At 43.0% G+C, this 15,408-nt stretch overlaps 1 long non-coding RNA gene across 3 annotated transcripts; it reads left to right on the top strand.

Annotated features, from left to right (window-relative positions):
- Positions 1 to 452: 452 nt before the first annotated feature.
- On the top strand, positions 453 to 15,153 carry LOC108352357 (uncharacterized). 3 transcript variants are annotated; one of them, XR_015633639.1, is made up of 5 exons: positions 471 to 850; positions 3,538 to 3,652; positions 5,821 to 5,959; positions 7,379 to 8,083; positions 14,994 to 15,153. It is a non-coding gene; the product is annotated as an uncharacterized LOC108352357 (long non-coding RNA). The 3 variants fall into 3 exon arrangements; XR_015633640.1 differs by lacking the exon at positions 3,538 to 3,652 and having other exon boundaries at positions 475 to 850; XR_015633638.1 differs by lacking the exons at positions 3,538 to 3,652; positions 5,821 to 5,959 and having other exon boundaries at positions 453 to 850.
- The last annotated feature ends 255 nt before the right edge of the window (positions 15,154 to 15,408 follow it).

Here is a 15,408-nt window from a genome sequence, read left to right as displayed (position 1 = left end):
AATATCCTGCCCCATTCCCCTTGACTTCCTATGCTCTGCCTCATCCCCTTCTCTTCCTCCTGGGACCCAGAGTCACACCTTTCCCCCTTCTCCCAGCAATTGGCTTCTGCCATCTTTAGTGACACAATCAACAACCAATTAGGGAATCGATACCTCCCCTAATGAGACCGAGTTTCTCTGTGTAGCCTTGAATATCCTAGAACTCTGTAGATAACCAGGCCTTGAACACACAGATGTGCCTGCCTCTTCCTCCAAAGTGTTGGGATTAAAGGCATGTGCCACCACCACCCTACAAGCTTTAATTTTATTATTAATATTACTGACTCTTGGAATATGCAATTTGGGCATATCTTTTTGTTGTGTAACATTTTAGAAATGTGCTCTGCACCCCCACATTCTTTCCAAAGGCAAACAATCAGGTCAACAACCTCTGTGTTGCAATGTTCCAGCCTGAAACCTGCTTGGACAGTGAGCAGAGTCATATTTGTTCTCTGAGAAGAGGACAAAGAACTAATGTCTGCAGGAATATTAATAGGGACCCAAGTGGTGAGGCAGATAGACACTAGGAGACCAGAGACTGGAGGTTGCTAAAAGCAGCTTCTGAGTTGGTTTCCTGTTCTTGGCAAACAATTCCTCAATTCCAGAGGGAATCTTTAATCATGAAACTAATTACTATCCTGCTCCTCTGCTCCAGGCTCCTGCCAAGTTTAGCGCAGGAAGAAGGCGCCCAGGAAATGGACTGCAATGATGAGACTGTATTTCAGGCTGTGGATATTGCTCTCAAGAAGTGTAACGCTGGGTTACAAAGTGGCAGTTTGTGTTGTACTGAGTGACTGAGGGCACTAAGAAGGTGAGTGACAGTTTTCCTGTGAAACTACCTGTAATTGGTGCTCTCAGGCACAGGGCTAGAGGGCTGGAGATGGCTGGTCCTTAAGCTTCCTGGGTGATCATGAAAGCAGTGTCCCAGGAAGTACGAAACCACAGCAGATTGAGATGTTTGAAAGAGACAGGCATGGTGGGACTCCAGCATCTCAGTCAGCTTGCAGCAGGAGAATCCACTGCATCTGTGAACTCCGCCATCTCCCAGCCTTAAGTGAGAGTTCCACATGGGGATGGATACAGGGGATGAGAAGGGAGTTGGCATTATTGCTTGGACCAAATATCTAGCACCGAGTGTGTATAGCTGATTCTTTGAGGTTAATAGATGTTTCCATTAGTTCTTTAGTTTTGGGGAACAGGAGAGTTGAGCCAGGGTGTCATGTAGCTTTAGACTAACCATGAACTTGCTGTGTAGCTGATGATGACCTTAAAATTTGATCTTCCTGCCTCCATCTCCCTGGCTGCCATGCTAGGTTTATGTGGTACTGAGGAAGCAAGCTCAGGACTCTTTTTAAAGAGTTCACAAGCTGGAGAGACAGCTCAGTGGTTCAGGATACTGGTTATTCTTGGGAAGGACCTGGCATCTGTTCCCAGCATCCATGGTAACACATTCAGTTCTAGGGACTATGGTGCATCTTCTGGCCACCTTGGGCACCAGGCACCTTTGTAGTATACATACATACATACATACATACATACATACATACATACATACGTACACACATACATACACACATACATACATACATGTATTATTCACACATGTATACATACATACAAACATGCATACATACATACATGCATACATACATAGAAACATACAGGCAAGCAGTCATAGACTTAAAATGAAAAAGCTTTCAAAAAGATAAATGAATAATGTTATACATTTTACTTTAAAATACTCTCTTTGGATTAACCAAGTTATTCCAGCAGGAAAAAAATCCATTCCTTTGACACCATGAGGATAAAAAGAAAGCCCTAATGGACACAGGTTTGTTTGATTCAGGAGATTAAACTGTGGTACTGCTTCCTGGCACTTGGGGCTACAATCTCCTAGTGTCTCCATTGACTGACAAAAAGGCCCCATAGGAGTTTTGTTGTACAATGTCCTGGTAGCCTTCCTTCCCTCTGGGATCCAGCCCTGGGCATGTGTCAGTCAAATATCCTATCACCAAGCTGTGCCATGGCTCTTGGGGATTTTGAGACAGTGCTTCATTCTGTTGCTCTCCTGGCCTTGAACCACAGTTCCCCTGTCTAAATCCACCAAGTGTACTACTGGGATTACAGGCTTTGTCCTATGTCCAACTTCAGCCAGACATGTTGAATCCATATATATCCATGTAAACCAGGGTTAACATAAAAGAGGGCAGGGATAATACTTTGGCTACTGCTTTGAGATCACTAAGAATATAAGCATAGTATGAACATGTGTTTCTGCTCGGATGGGAAGGTATCCTGGGACTCAGAAACCTAGGAACCACACATCTCTGAGTGGAAGGGAAACCTGAGGTAGGGAACTCAGGAATCAGACAGTTATAAGGAGGGACGGTGTCACAATCGAAAGGAAAACTGAGACAAGGGAGTTCAGGAACCACAAAGCTCACAGACAAACCCTCTTCAGCAGTGATGCTGCAACTCCCCTGGGGGTGGGGGTATCCTTAACTGAGCTGAGGAGTTGAGGAGCCTCAGACCCTCATCCATTTCATTTTTCCCTTCTCTTCATTGCTTCTTGGTGTCTTCTGATAGTCACTACAGCTCTGCTGCTAGCTTCTGTGACAACACCCACTGTCAGCATCAGTGTCTTGTGCATAGATCCTCCAGTAACTGGCTTTTTTCCAGTTCCTCCCATGTTGCAAGTGGTAAAGCTTAATTGTTTACACACCAGGCAGCAAATCTCATGAGACAGATGTATTGAGACATCCAGTGAAAGGAACTAAGAATCCAGGGAATTGGACAAAGGACAGGCCTTATGTGGGATTTCTTAGGAGGCACAGCTTTTCAAGGCAGAGATTTCCAGATTGAGGATTGGAGGATTTCAAATCATGAATTTAGGGAGCTCAGAGATTGGTGGATTTTCCTGTTTAAGGATTACAGGATTGGTGGGATTTTTGTGGGAAGCTTGGGGATTTTAAACTAGTGGGTTTTTCCTGCTCCTGGATTGGTTGCTTTTTCCCCCACCTCCTTCTTCCTGCATTGGGCCCATGGGAAGACCTTCCTAGTCACAGGCAGTTTTGGCTGAGGCTCTGTATCTGTGGAGCTGCGGAGGGTGCAACTACTATACAAGTTTCTGCAGGACAGCTCAGCTGGTGTGAGAAAGGAGATGCACCACCTTGAACAGCTTCTTGTGACAGCTCCAATCTGAGGTGCCGCCATTTTGACAGATACCGCCATTTTAACAAATGCTGCCATCTTAAGATCTTACAGGGTCCTCAGGCTGGGACAGGAAAGAGGGGTTGGTCACTGATTTGACAACTTTGGCTGTGCACTTAGAAACCATGATAAACATTCCTCCAGGAAATATTTATATAAAAATAAACACATTTTAACGAACACGGCTCTCCTTGAGTCTGATCAGGAATGGTGTTTGTGATGTCAGGGTCCACAAACTTGCTACTGGGTTCCCTGAGTGACTCCAGGTGTCACCTTTGCTTTCCTCAGGATGGCTCTGAAACATTTTATTCCTTCAAGTATCAAATCAAGGAGGGCAACTGCCCTGTTCAGAGAGGCCTCACCTGACAGGACTGCGACTTCAAGAACGCTGAGGAAACCGTGAGTATGCTCTTTATATAAAAGCCCCAGCCTGACCCATGCAACCCTCAGGGTGCTATAAAATATAAATGAGACAGGAAAACTGATAGACCAAGTATGAAATTTGTATCTAGCGTGGGGTACACCTAATGACTTTGCTCCCAGGTACTTGTTTAAATCAGAATCACCTGTCACCTCAGACAGTCATCAGCTGTTCATGGTGACAAAATTCAAAGTCCTTTTAGCCATTCTCTGTGAACAATACAGCATTGTCCTCTGTGTCCATTCCAGTCTATCTGTCATTCAGTAATCCTTGGCCAGCCCTGTCCTATGCCAGCCTCCAACTGCTGATGACTCCTGTCCTGCTCCTAGCTTAGGTGACATCAGCCCTGTCAGCCTTTGATATCCCGTGCCTAGATGCACTCACTAACCAGCTGGTTTCCAGTTCCTTCCATGTTGCAAATTGCAAAGTATAATTGTTCATACATCTATGGTATTCTATTCTGTATATATATACCAACATACTTGCCCACTCATCAGATACTGGTTTTTTGTTTGTTTGTTTGTTTGTTTGTTTTGGTGTTGTGGTTAATTACAAGGGGATTATTTATATTATAGAGCCTGTTCATGAAAGATGAAAACTTTGTAATATGTAGAATATTGACCCACACCATATCTGTGTTCCTGGAAAGACACATGAATCAGGAAGATGCCAATCATTAAACAGGCATGTGTCAACTCACTAGAAGGTATACATGTAAACAACAAAAGTTTGTGCATCAGACCACAGGGAGACAACAGGAAGACATTTGGGTTGAGTTCAAGGTCTAATTTAGGAAGAATATGGTAATTTCAGCTTTATTGGCCCTCAGTATAAATCTTGACTTTGCCACTCATCCTCCCTCCGCAGGTGCTTCATTCTATTAAAATGAGGAAATATTGATGGCACTGGATATAGGAGATGGAAACTAGATACATTATACAAAGGAGCTGTTAACAATAAGCACCTTAAAGAAACACTGGATTGAGCATGAGTACCTGATGTTTGCCTTGCACTGGCGAGAGGGTATTATCTGCCTGAGAAGCAAGCCTTTCTTCTCCCTGGCTGGAGTTCCCCTCTTAGATAGGATGTCAGCATCATGCACGTGTTTGTTTAAGCACTGTGCTCATTCACAGTTGTAACATGCACTGGGTTCCCAATTAGGAGACCAGGATTTCTACTCTGGCTCTGTGAGCTTGTGTAGCAGTTGCTATCCCCTGCAGTCAGTCTCTCAGAGCCATAGGGACACATCAGGGTGAGCTCTAGCTTCACACAATAGCTCCTGATACTCAGGACAGGGGGCTAAAGTGAAGGCCAAGTCAAAGCTATTCAACAAATATTATTCATCACTAAGAGTGGGCAGACATGTGTAAGCACCGACTGTGTGCTGCTCTGTTAAGCGCTTTCTGTGTGTGGGCACACTGATTCTCCACAGCAACCTCTTAAGTACATGTGGTGCTGTTTCCACAAGGTGGGTAAACTGAGGCAGTGGGGGGCACCAGAGCAGCAGGAACAACTAGCAGCCAGCAGTGTGGAAGTGGGATGTTCTAAGAGGTTAAACTGATTTATGTAAAGAGCAGGCAAACACTGAAACTGAGGGGGGAATCAAAGAGGAAGCTCATCCTGTTGGTCCTGAGGCATGGCATCCATCTTGGTGGCAAACAAGTAGCCACAGATCTCCACATCATGACTCAACCTTAGAGGACTTACTCTGCCTCTCCCCTGTCCTGTGAGCATCAGTGGCTCGAGGGAACAATCACAAGGTCACATAAATATTCATTCTCAAGTCTCACAAGTTTGTTAATGGGCTGGTAAGATTGCTGAGTGTTAAGAGCACTTGCTACTCTTGAGAATTCCTGGGTTGGGTTTCTAGCACCCAAATGGACACTTGGAACCATCTGTAACTCTAGTCCCATTGCTTCTGCTGCTGTCCTCTGGGTTCTGCAGACACCAATCATATAGACACACATCCAGGAAAAGCACTTGCATGCATAAGAACAAATAAATCTAAAGAAAACAAAACAAAAACTCTATTAAAACATCCTTATTGCTTTTACTTCTTTTTCATTTTAAAAAGCCACATTTAACAACACCACTGCTAGATATTGTCATCACAAAGAAAGATTTAGACAGATGGCCTTTTTTTCTTTTAGGCCACTGGAGAATGAACAAAAACTGTGGAGAAGAGTGGAAATAATAAATTCTCTATAGCCACATAGACCTACAATGGTTACTCTGGATGGGTGATACATCTGGGGACCTGTCCTGTGGGTGACAGTGGGTAGGAGCCTGGTGAGTGGCATATGTTGATGTTAATTATTCTTATGTCCTATGGATACGACACAGACTCATAAACTAGGTCTAGCTTACAAATGAATGAGACTCAGACATTGAATTATTTATTTAGCTTTGCACTAATCTAATTTTCTAACTGGACCACCTACTTCCCCAGTTGTGCTCCCAAATACTTGCTGTTTGTGTCTACCAGGATTATTTCTGTACCACCACCTTCTCCTTATGGTACATTTCACTCAGGAAAATGTGCCTGGTCCATCATAGCTAATGGAAACCTACTCTTTCCTTTGTCTTCTTCTTCCTTCTGGTGTTTATCTGGAACCCGCACCTCTATTTTCTCCAGTAATTGGCTGTATTCACCTTTATTTAACAAATAGTTTTAAACTTGGAAGCAAGGTTCACACAGCATCATGGTGTACATGCAGATCTGCTTGTCAGGGCAGCCAGGTCTTGGGGGAGTGGGGGTCAGTATTTAGCATTTAAACAGGTAGCAACACCAGACCAACTGCCACATTTCCCATTTTGTCCAGACAAGAAGGCTCTTTCTTTTACAATAATAAATGGCATGTAGTAGGAACAGATATGAAGCACTTAAGGAAACTATTAGGTAAGGTTTACATTCATAAAGTCCAGTCCATCTGGGTTTGACAACTTTGGATAAAGTATTGAATTATCCATCCTATCTCGCTGAGTTTAGAGTTTTGTACCTAAATCATTTTCTATCATAACGTGTAATGGTTAACTTAAAAGCATTTTTAGACCTACAAACGTCTTCTTAAATCCTAAAAAACTTAAATTTAATTATGAGACTATGACTGCCTAGGCTTCAACCCCATCGGAGGGAGATCTGATTATATAGGAAGTGCAGGCAAGCAGTGTTCAAAACTATAGAAATGGCAGAGAGCATTGGCTGTCTGAATACCCCCTGGACAGGAGAAAACTGATTCCACAGAGTTATCCTCTGACTTCCACAAGACGAGCACATCCCGCCCTAAGCACGCGCACACACATGCACACATGCCCGTGGGAGACACACACACACACACACACTAAAAACAAGATCAACAATATGGGAAGATTAAATAAAGCCAAGCAGACCCCTGGGGTGGAGTGTTAGGCAGAAGCTTGAAGGTATCTTTGTAAGTAGTGTTTGCTGCAGGGCTGTCTCTCCTGCTTCAGTAGTCAATAAAAAGCAGAGCATGAAAATGAATACACTTATAAGTGAGTACAGACCATGCATGCCCTTTTGGGCCTTGGTTACCTCACTCAGAAGTGTCCTGCCTACAGGATGTGCAGGGACAAACATAGAGCAGAGCCTGAGGGAATGGCGCACCAAGTGCTGCCCCCAATTGACAGCTATCCCAAGGGCAAGAACCAATCCCTGACACTGTTAATGATACTCTGTTGTGCTTGCAGACAGGAGCCTAGCATAACTGTCCTCTGAGGGGCTCCACCCAGTGGCGAATGGAAAGAGACCCAGAGACCCACAGCCAAACATTGGACGAAGCTCAGGGAGTCATGTGGACGAGTTGGGGGAAGAATTGAGGGATCAGAAGACAAGGACTCCACAGAAAGACCTACAGAGTCAACTAACCTGAACCCTTGGAGGCTCCCAGAGACTGAACCACCAACCAGGAAGCAAGCATGGGCTGGACCGAGGGCAGGGCTTATAACAGATTTATAGCTTGGTCTTCATGGCAGTAACCCATCAACTGGAGGATGGGCTTTCCCTGAAACCTGTTGTTTGGCTGTTGATTCCATCCCCCTAACTGGGCTGCCTTGTCTGGCCTCATTGGGAGAGGATGCCTAGTCCTGCAGTAACTTGAGTTTCAGGGGAGAGGGGGTGATTTCAGGGGATCCCCCTTGTCAGGGGAGAAGGGGATGGGAGAGGGAAATGGCGGGAAGGATCTGTGTGAGGTGGTATTGGAGAAGAGTGACAGTTGATATTGGGATGTAAGGTGAATAACGAAATTAATGAAAAAGAGGGGAGGATATAATTCAGACCTAAACAGAAGAAAAAAAACAAGTGAACAAGAATAACTATTCTAGAGATTTAAAAAAATTGTTTTAAATTTATAATGAAGTTGTGGAGCTAAGTAAAAAATGTTTAAGGAGGTACTAGTCTTTTTTTTTTTTATCCCTATATTCTTTTTTTTTCGCTTAATTATTTTATTTATTTATTTATTTATTTATTTTTGAAGCAAACATAAAGTTTTTTTTTATTTTTATTTTTTTTTATTTTTTTTTTATTATCTTGAGTATTTCTTATATACATTTCAAGTGTTATTCCCTTTCCCGGTTTCCGGACAGACATCACCCTCCCCTCTCCCCTTCCTTGTGGGTGTTCCCCTCCCAAACCTCCCCCCATTGCCACCCTCCCCGCATAGTCTAGTTCACTGGGGGTTCAGTCTTAGCAGGACCCAGGGCTTCCCCTTCCACTGGTGCTCTTACTAGGATATTCATTGCTACCTATGGGGACAGAGTCCAGGGTCAGTCCATGTATAGTCTTTAGGTAGTGGCTTAGTCCCTGGAAGCTCTGGTTGCTTGACATTGTTGTACTTTTGGGGTCTCGAGCACCTTCAAGCTCTTCCAGTTCTTTCTCTGATTCCTTCAACGGGGGACCTATTCTCAGTTCAGTGGTTTGCTGCTGGCATTCGCCTCTGTATTTGCTGTATTCTGGCTGTGTCTCTCAGGAGCGATCTACATCCGGCTCCTGTCGGTCTGCACTTCTTTGCTTCATCCATCTTGTCTAATTGGGTGGCTGTATATGTATGGGCCACCTGTGGGGCAGGCTCTGAATGGGTGTTCCTTCAGTCTCTGTTTTAATCTTTGCCTCTCCCTTCCCTGCCAAGGGTATTCTTTTTCCTCATTTAAAGAAGGAGTGAAGCATTCACATTTTGATCATCCGTCTTGAGTTTCGTTTGTTCTAGGGATCTAGGGTAATTCAAGCATTTGGGCTAATAGCCACTTATCAATGAGTGCATACCATGTATGTCTTTCTGTGAGTGGGTTAGCTCACTCAGGATGATATTTTCCAGTTCCAACCCTTTGCCTACGAATTTCATAAACTCGTTGTTTTTGATAGCTGAGTAATATTCCATTGTGTAGATATACCACATTTTCTGTATCCATTCCTCTGTTGAAGGGCATCTGGGTTCTTTCCAGTTTCTGGCTATTATAAATAAGGCTGCGATGAACATAGTGGAGCACGTGTCTCTTTTATATGTTGAGGCATCTTTTGGGTATATGCCCAAGAGAGGTATGGCTGGATCCTCAGGCAGTTCAATGTCCAATTTTCTGAGGAACCTCCAGACTGATTTCCAGAATGGTTTTACCAGTCTGCAATCCCACCAACAATGGAGGAGTGTTCCTCTTTCTCCACATCCTCGCCAGCATCTGCTGTCACCTGAGTTTTTGATCTTAGCCATTCTCACTGGTGTGAGGTGAAATCTCAGGGTTGTTTTGATTTGCATTTCCCTTATGACTAAAGATGTTGAACATTTCTTTAGGTGTTTCTCAGCCATTCGGCATTCCTCAGCTGTGAATTCTTTGTTCAGCTCTGAACCCCATTTTTTAATAGGGTTATTTGTTTCCCTGTGGTCTAACTTCTTGAGTTCTTTGTATATTTTGGATATAAGGCCTCTATCTGTTATAGGATTGGTAAAGATCTTTTCCCAATCTGTTGGTTGTCGTTTTGTCCTAACCACAGTGTCCTTTGCCTTACAGAAGCTTTGCAGTTTTATGAGATCCCATTTGTCGATTCTTGATCTTAGAGCATAAGCCATTGGTGTTTTGTTCAGGAAATTTTTTCCAGTGCCCATGTATTCCAGATGCTTCCCTAGTTTTTCTTCTATTAGTTTGAGTGTGTCTGGTTTGATGTGGAGGTCCTTGATCCACTTGGACTTAAGCTTTGTACAGGGTGATAAGCATGGATCGATCTGCATTCTTCTACATGTTGCCCTCCAGTTGAACCAGCACCATTTGCTGAAAATGCTATCTTTTTTCCATTGGATGGTTTTGGCTCCTTTGTTAAAAATCAAGTGACCATAGGTGTGTGGGTTCATTTCTGCGTCTTCAATTCTATTCCATTGGTCTATCTGTCTGTCTCTGTACCAATACCATGCAGTTTTTATCACTATTGCTCTGTAATACTGCTTGAGTTCAGGGATAGTGATTCCCCCTGAAGTCCTCTTATTGTTGAGGATAGCTTTAGCTATCCTGGGTTTTTTGTTATTCCAGATGAATTTGCAAATTGTTCTGTCTAACTCTTTGAAGAATTGGATTGGTATTTTGATGGGGATTGCATTGAATCTGTAGATTGCTTTTGGTAAAATGGCCATTTTTACTATATTAATCCTGCCAATCCATGAGCATGGGAGATCTTTCCATCTTCTGAGGTCTTCTTCAATTTCTTTCCTCAGTGTCTTGAAGTTCTTATTGTACAGATCTTTTACTTGCTTGGTTAAAGTCACACCGAGGTACTTTATATTATTTGGGTCTATTATGAAGGGTGTCGTTTCCCTAATTTCTTTCTCGGCTTGTTTCTCTTTTGTATAGAGGAAGGCAACTGATTTATTTGAGTTAATTTTATACCCAGCCACTTTGCTGAAGTTGTTTATCAGCTTTAGTAGTTCTCTGGTGGAACTTTTGGGATCACTTAAATATACTATCATGTCGTCTGCAAATAGTGATATTTTGACCTCTTCTTTTCCGATCTGTATCCCCTTGATCTCCTTTTGTTGTCTGATTGCTCTGGCTAGAACTTCAAGAACTATATTGAATAAGTAGGGAGAGAGTGGGCAGCCTTGTCTAGTCCCTGATTTTAGTGGGATTGCTTCAAGTTTCTCTCCATTTAGTTTAATGTTAGCAACTGGTTTGCTGTATATGGCTTTTACTATGTTTAGGTATGGGCCTTGAATACCTATTCTTTCCATGACTTTTATCATGAAGGGGTGTTGAATTTTGTCAAATGCTTTCTCAGCATCTAATGAAATGATCATGTGGTTCTGTTCTTTCAGTTTGTTTATATGATGGATCACGTTGATGGTTTTCCTTATATTAAACCATCCCTGCATGCCTGGGATGAAGCCTACTTGATCATGGTGGATGATTGTTTTGATGTGCTCTTGAATTCGGTTTGCCAGAATTTTATTGAGTATTTTTGCGTCGATATTCATAAGGGAAATTGGTCTGAAGTTCTCTTTCTTTGTTGGGTCTTTGTGTGGTTTAGGTATAAGAGTAATTGTGGCTTCATAGAAGGAATTCGGTAGGGCTCCATCTGTTTCAATTTTGTGGAATAGTTTGGATAATATTGGTATAAGGTCTTCTATGAAGGTTTGATAGAATTCTGCACTAAACCCGTCTGGACCTGGGCTCTTTTTGGTTGGGAGACCTTTAATGACTGCTTCTATTTCCTTAGGAGTTATGGGGTTGTTTAACTGGTTTATCTGTTCCTGATTTAACTTCGATACCTGGTATCTGTCTAGGAAATTGTCCATTTCCTGAAGATTTTCAAGTTTTGTTGAATATAGGTTTTTATAGTAAGATCTGATGATTTTTTGAATTTCCTCTGAATCTGTAGTTATGTCTCCCTTTTCATTTTTGATTTTGTTAATTTGGACGCACTCTCTGTGTCCTCTCGTTAGTCTGGCTAAGGGTTTATCTATCTTGTTGATTTTCTCAAAGAACCAACTTTTGGTTCTGTTGATTCTTTCTATGGTCCTTTTTGTTTCTACTTGGTTGATTTCAGCTCTGAGTTTGATTATTTCCTGCCTTCTACTCCTCCTGGGTGTATTTGCTTCTTTTTGTTCTAGAGCTTTTAGGTGTGCTGTCAAGCTGCTGACATATGCTCTTTCCTGTTTCTTTCTGCAGGCACTCAGCGCTATTAGTTTTCCTCTTAGCACAGCTTTCATTGTGTCCCATAAGTTTGGGTATGTTGTACCTTCATTTTCATTAAATTCTAAAAAGTTTTTAATTTCTTTCTTTATTTCTTCCTTGACCAGGTTATCATTGAGTAGAGCATTGTTCAATTTCCACGTATATGTGGGCATTCTTCCCTTATTGTTATTGAAGACCAGTTTTAGGCCGTGGTGGTCCGATAGCACGCATGGGATTATTTCTATCTTTCTGTACTTGTTGAGGCCCGTTTTTTGACCAATTATATGGTCAATTTTGGAGAAAGTACCATGAGGAGCTGAGAAGAAGGTATATCCTTTTGCTTTAGGATAGAATGTTCTATAAATATCCGTTAAGTCCATTTGGCTCATGACTTCTCTTAGTCTGTCTACATCTCTGTTTAATTTCTGTTTCCATGATCTGTCCATTGATGAGAGTGGGGTGTTGAAATCTCCCACTATTATTGTGTGAGGTGCAATGTGTGTTTTGAGCTTTAGTAAGGTTTCTTTTACATATGTAGGTGCCCTTGTATTTGGGGCATAGATATTTAGGATTGAGAGTTCATCTTGGTGGATTTTTCCTTTGATGAATATGAAGTGTCCTTCCTTATCTTTTTTGATGACTTTTAGTTGAAAATTGATTTTATTTCATATTAGAATGGCTACTCCGGCTTGCTTCTTCTGACCATTTGCTTGGAAAATTGTTTTCCAGCCTTTCACTCTGAAGTAATGTCTGTCTTTGTCTCTGAGGTGTGTTTCCTGTAGGCAGCAGAATGTAGGGTCCTCGTTGCGTATCCAGTTTGTTAATCTATGTCTTTTTATTGGGGAGTTGAGGCCATTGATATTGAGAGATATTAAGGAATAGTGATTATTGCTTCCCATTATATTCATATTTGGAAGTGAGGTTATGTTTGTGGGCTTTCATTCTCTTTGTTTTGTTGCCAAGATGATTAGTTTTTTGCTTCTAGGGTATAGCTTGCCTCCTTATGTTGGGCTTTACCCTTTATTATCCTTTGTAGTGCTGGACTTGTAGAAAGATATTGTGTAAATTTGGTTTTGTCATGGAATATCTTGGTTTCTCCATCTATGTTAATTGAGAGTTTTGCAGGATACAGTAACCTGGGCTGGCATTTGTGTTCTCTTAGGGTCTGTATGACATCTGTCCAGGATCTTCTGGCCTTCATAGTTTCTGGCGAAAAGTCTGGTGTGATTCTGATAGGTCTGCCTTTATATGTTACTTGACCTTTTTCCCTTACTGCTTTTAATATTCTTTCTTTATTTTGTGCGTTTGGTGTTTTGACAATTATGTGAAGGGAGGTGTTTCTTTTCTGGTCCAATCTATTTGGAGTTCTGTAGGCTTCTTGTATGCCTATGGGTATCTCTTTTTTTAGGTTAGGGAAGTTTTCTTCTATGATTTTGTTGAAGATATTTACTGGTCCTTTGAGCTGGGAGTCTTCACTCTCTTCTATACCTATTATCCTTAGGTTTGATCTTCTCATTGAGTCCTGGATTTCCTGTATGTTTTGAACCAGTAGCTTTTTCCGCTTTACATTATCTTTGACAGTTGAGTCAATGATTTCTATGGAATCTTCTGCTCCCGAGATTCTCTCTTCCATCTCTTGAATTCTGTTGGTGAAGCTTGTATCTACAGCTCCTTGTCTTTTCTTTTGATTTTCTATGTCCAGGGTTGTTTCCATGTGTTCTTTCTTGATTGCTTCTATTTCCATTTTTAATTCCTTCAACTGTTTGATTGTGTTTTCCTGGAATTCTTTCAGGGATTTTTGCGATTCCTCTCTGTAGGCTTCTACTTGTTCTCTAAGGGAGTTCTTTATGTCTTTCTTGAAGTCCTCCAGCATCATGATCAAATATGATTTTGAAACTAGGTCTTGCTTTTCTGGTGTGTTTGGATATTCCGTGTTTGCTTTGGTGGGAGAATTGGGCTCCGATGATGCCATGTAGTCTTGGTTTCTGTTGCTTGGGTTCCTGCGCTTGCCTCTCGCCATCAGATTATCTCTAGTGTTACTTTGTTCTGCTATTTCTGACAGTGGCTAGACTGTCCTATAACCTGTGTGTCAGGAGTGCTGTAGACCTGTTTTCCTGTTTTCTTTCAGCCAGTTATGGGGACAGAGTGTTCTGCTTTCGGGCGTGTAGTTTTTCCTCTCTACAGGTCTTCAGCTGTTCCTGTGGGCCTGTGTCTTGAGTTCACCAGGCAGGTTTCTTGCAGGGGAAAAGTTGGTCCTACCTGTGGTTCCAAGGCTCAAGTTTGCTCGTGGGGTACTGCCTAAGTCCTCTCCGCTGTGGCAGCAACCGGGAAAATCTGTGCCGCTCTTCCGGGAGCCTCCGTGCACCAGGGTTTCAGATGACGTTTGGTGTTTTCCTCTGGCGCCTGGATGTGCACAGAGTGCAGTCTCTTCTGGTTTCCCAGGCGTGTCCGCCTGTCTGAAGGTTCAGCTCTCCCTCCCACGGGATTTGGTTGCAGAGAACTGTTTATCCGGTCTGTTTCCTTCAGGTTCCGGCAGTGTCTCAGACGCAGGGGTCCTGCCGCTCCCGGGCCCTCCCCTATGGGAACCCAGAGGCCTTATACAGTTTCCTCTTGGGCCAGGGATGTGGGCAGGGGTGGGCAGTGTTGGTGGTCTCCTCCGCTCTGCAGCCTCAGGAGTGCCCACCTGATCAGGCGGTTAGGTCTCTCTCCCACGGGGTTTGGGAGCAGAGAGCTGCTGCGGTCCGGGATCCGCCGGTGTGGGACTTCCGGTAAACACAGGAAGTGCCCGGCCTTAGAGGAATTTTGCCTCTGTGTGTCCTGAGTTCACCAGGCAGGTTTCTTGCAGGGGAAAAGTTGGTCCTACCTGCAGTTCCAAGGCTCAAGTTTGCTCGTGGGGTACTGCCTAAGTCCTCTCCGCTGTGGCAGCAACCGGGAAGATCTGCGCCGCTCTTTCCAGGAGCCTCCGTGCACCAGGGTTCCAGATGGCGTTTGGTGTTTTCCTCTGGCGCCTGGATGTGCACAGAGTGCAGTCTCTTCTGGTTTCCCAGGCGTGTCCGCCTCTCTGAAGGTTCAGCTCTCCCTCCCACGGGATTTGGGTGCAGAGAACTGTTTATCCGGTCTGTTTCCTTCAGGTTCCGGCAGTGTCCGGTACTAGTCTTAATAGAAAGACATGTAAACAATTCTGCAGTAACTCCTTAAGCCACAATGACATATGACATGATGACATTGAACTTATAGAATGTAAAAGTGCTTAGAAAACCATGTAATCAATTATCCTGCTATAATGAGTCTACCTGATAATTATATGACTTAAATTTTTTCTGAAAAAGTACAAAAATTAAGAGCAAAAATAAAGTGACAGTGTAGCATTTTCTGGGTCATCCAGTGTGCGTGTGTCTGTGTGTGTGCCTTTCTTTCCTCCTTTTTCCTTTTTCTTTGGTTCACCTGGCCTAACAAGCTCCTCTTGCTTGGCCAGCAAGAGGTTCCTGAGTCAATAGTAAAGAGCCTAAGTAACTAAGTTCCTTTTCTTAATCCCCAGCTGCTCTCTCAGGAGATCATTGCCAGAAGCC

The sequence above is a fragment of the Rattus norvegicus genome, chromosome 11 (assembly GCF_021556685.1).
Source record: "Rattus norvegicus strain SHRSP/BbbUtx chromosome 11, alternate assembly SHRSP_T2T, whole genome shotgun sequence".
Taxonomy (NCBI): domain Eukaryota; kingdom Metazoa; phylum Chordata; class Mammalia; order Rodentia; family Muridae; genus Rattus; species Rattus norvegicus.
The sequence above is the reverse complement of the archived record's forward strand: the minus strand, read 5'-3'. Positions and strand labels throughout refer to the sequence as shown.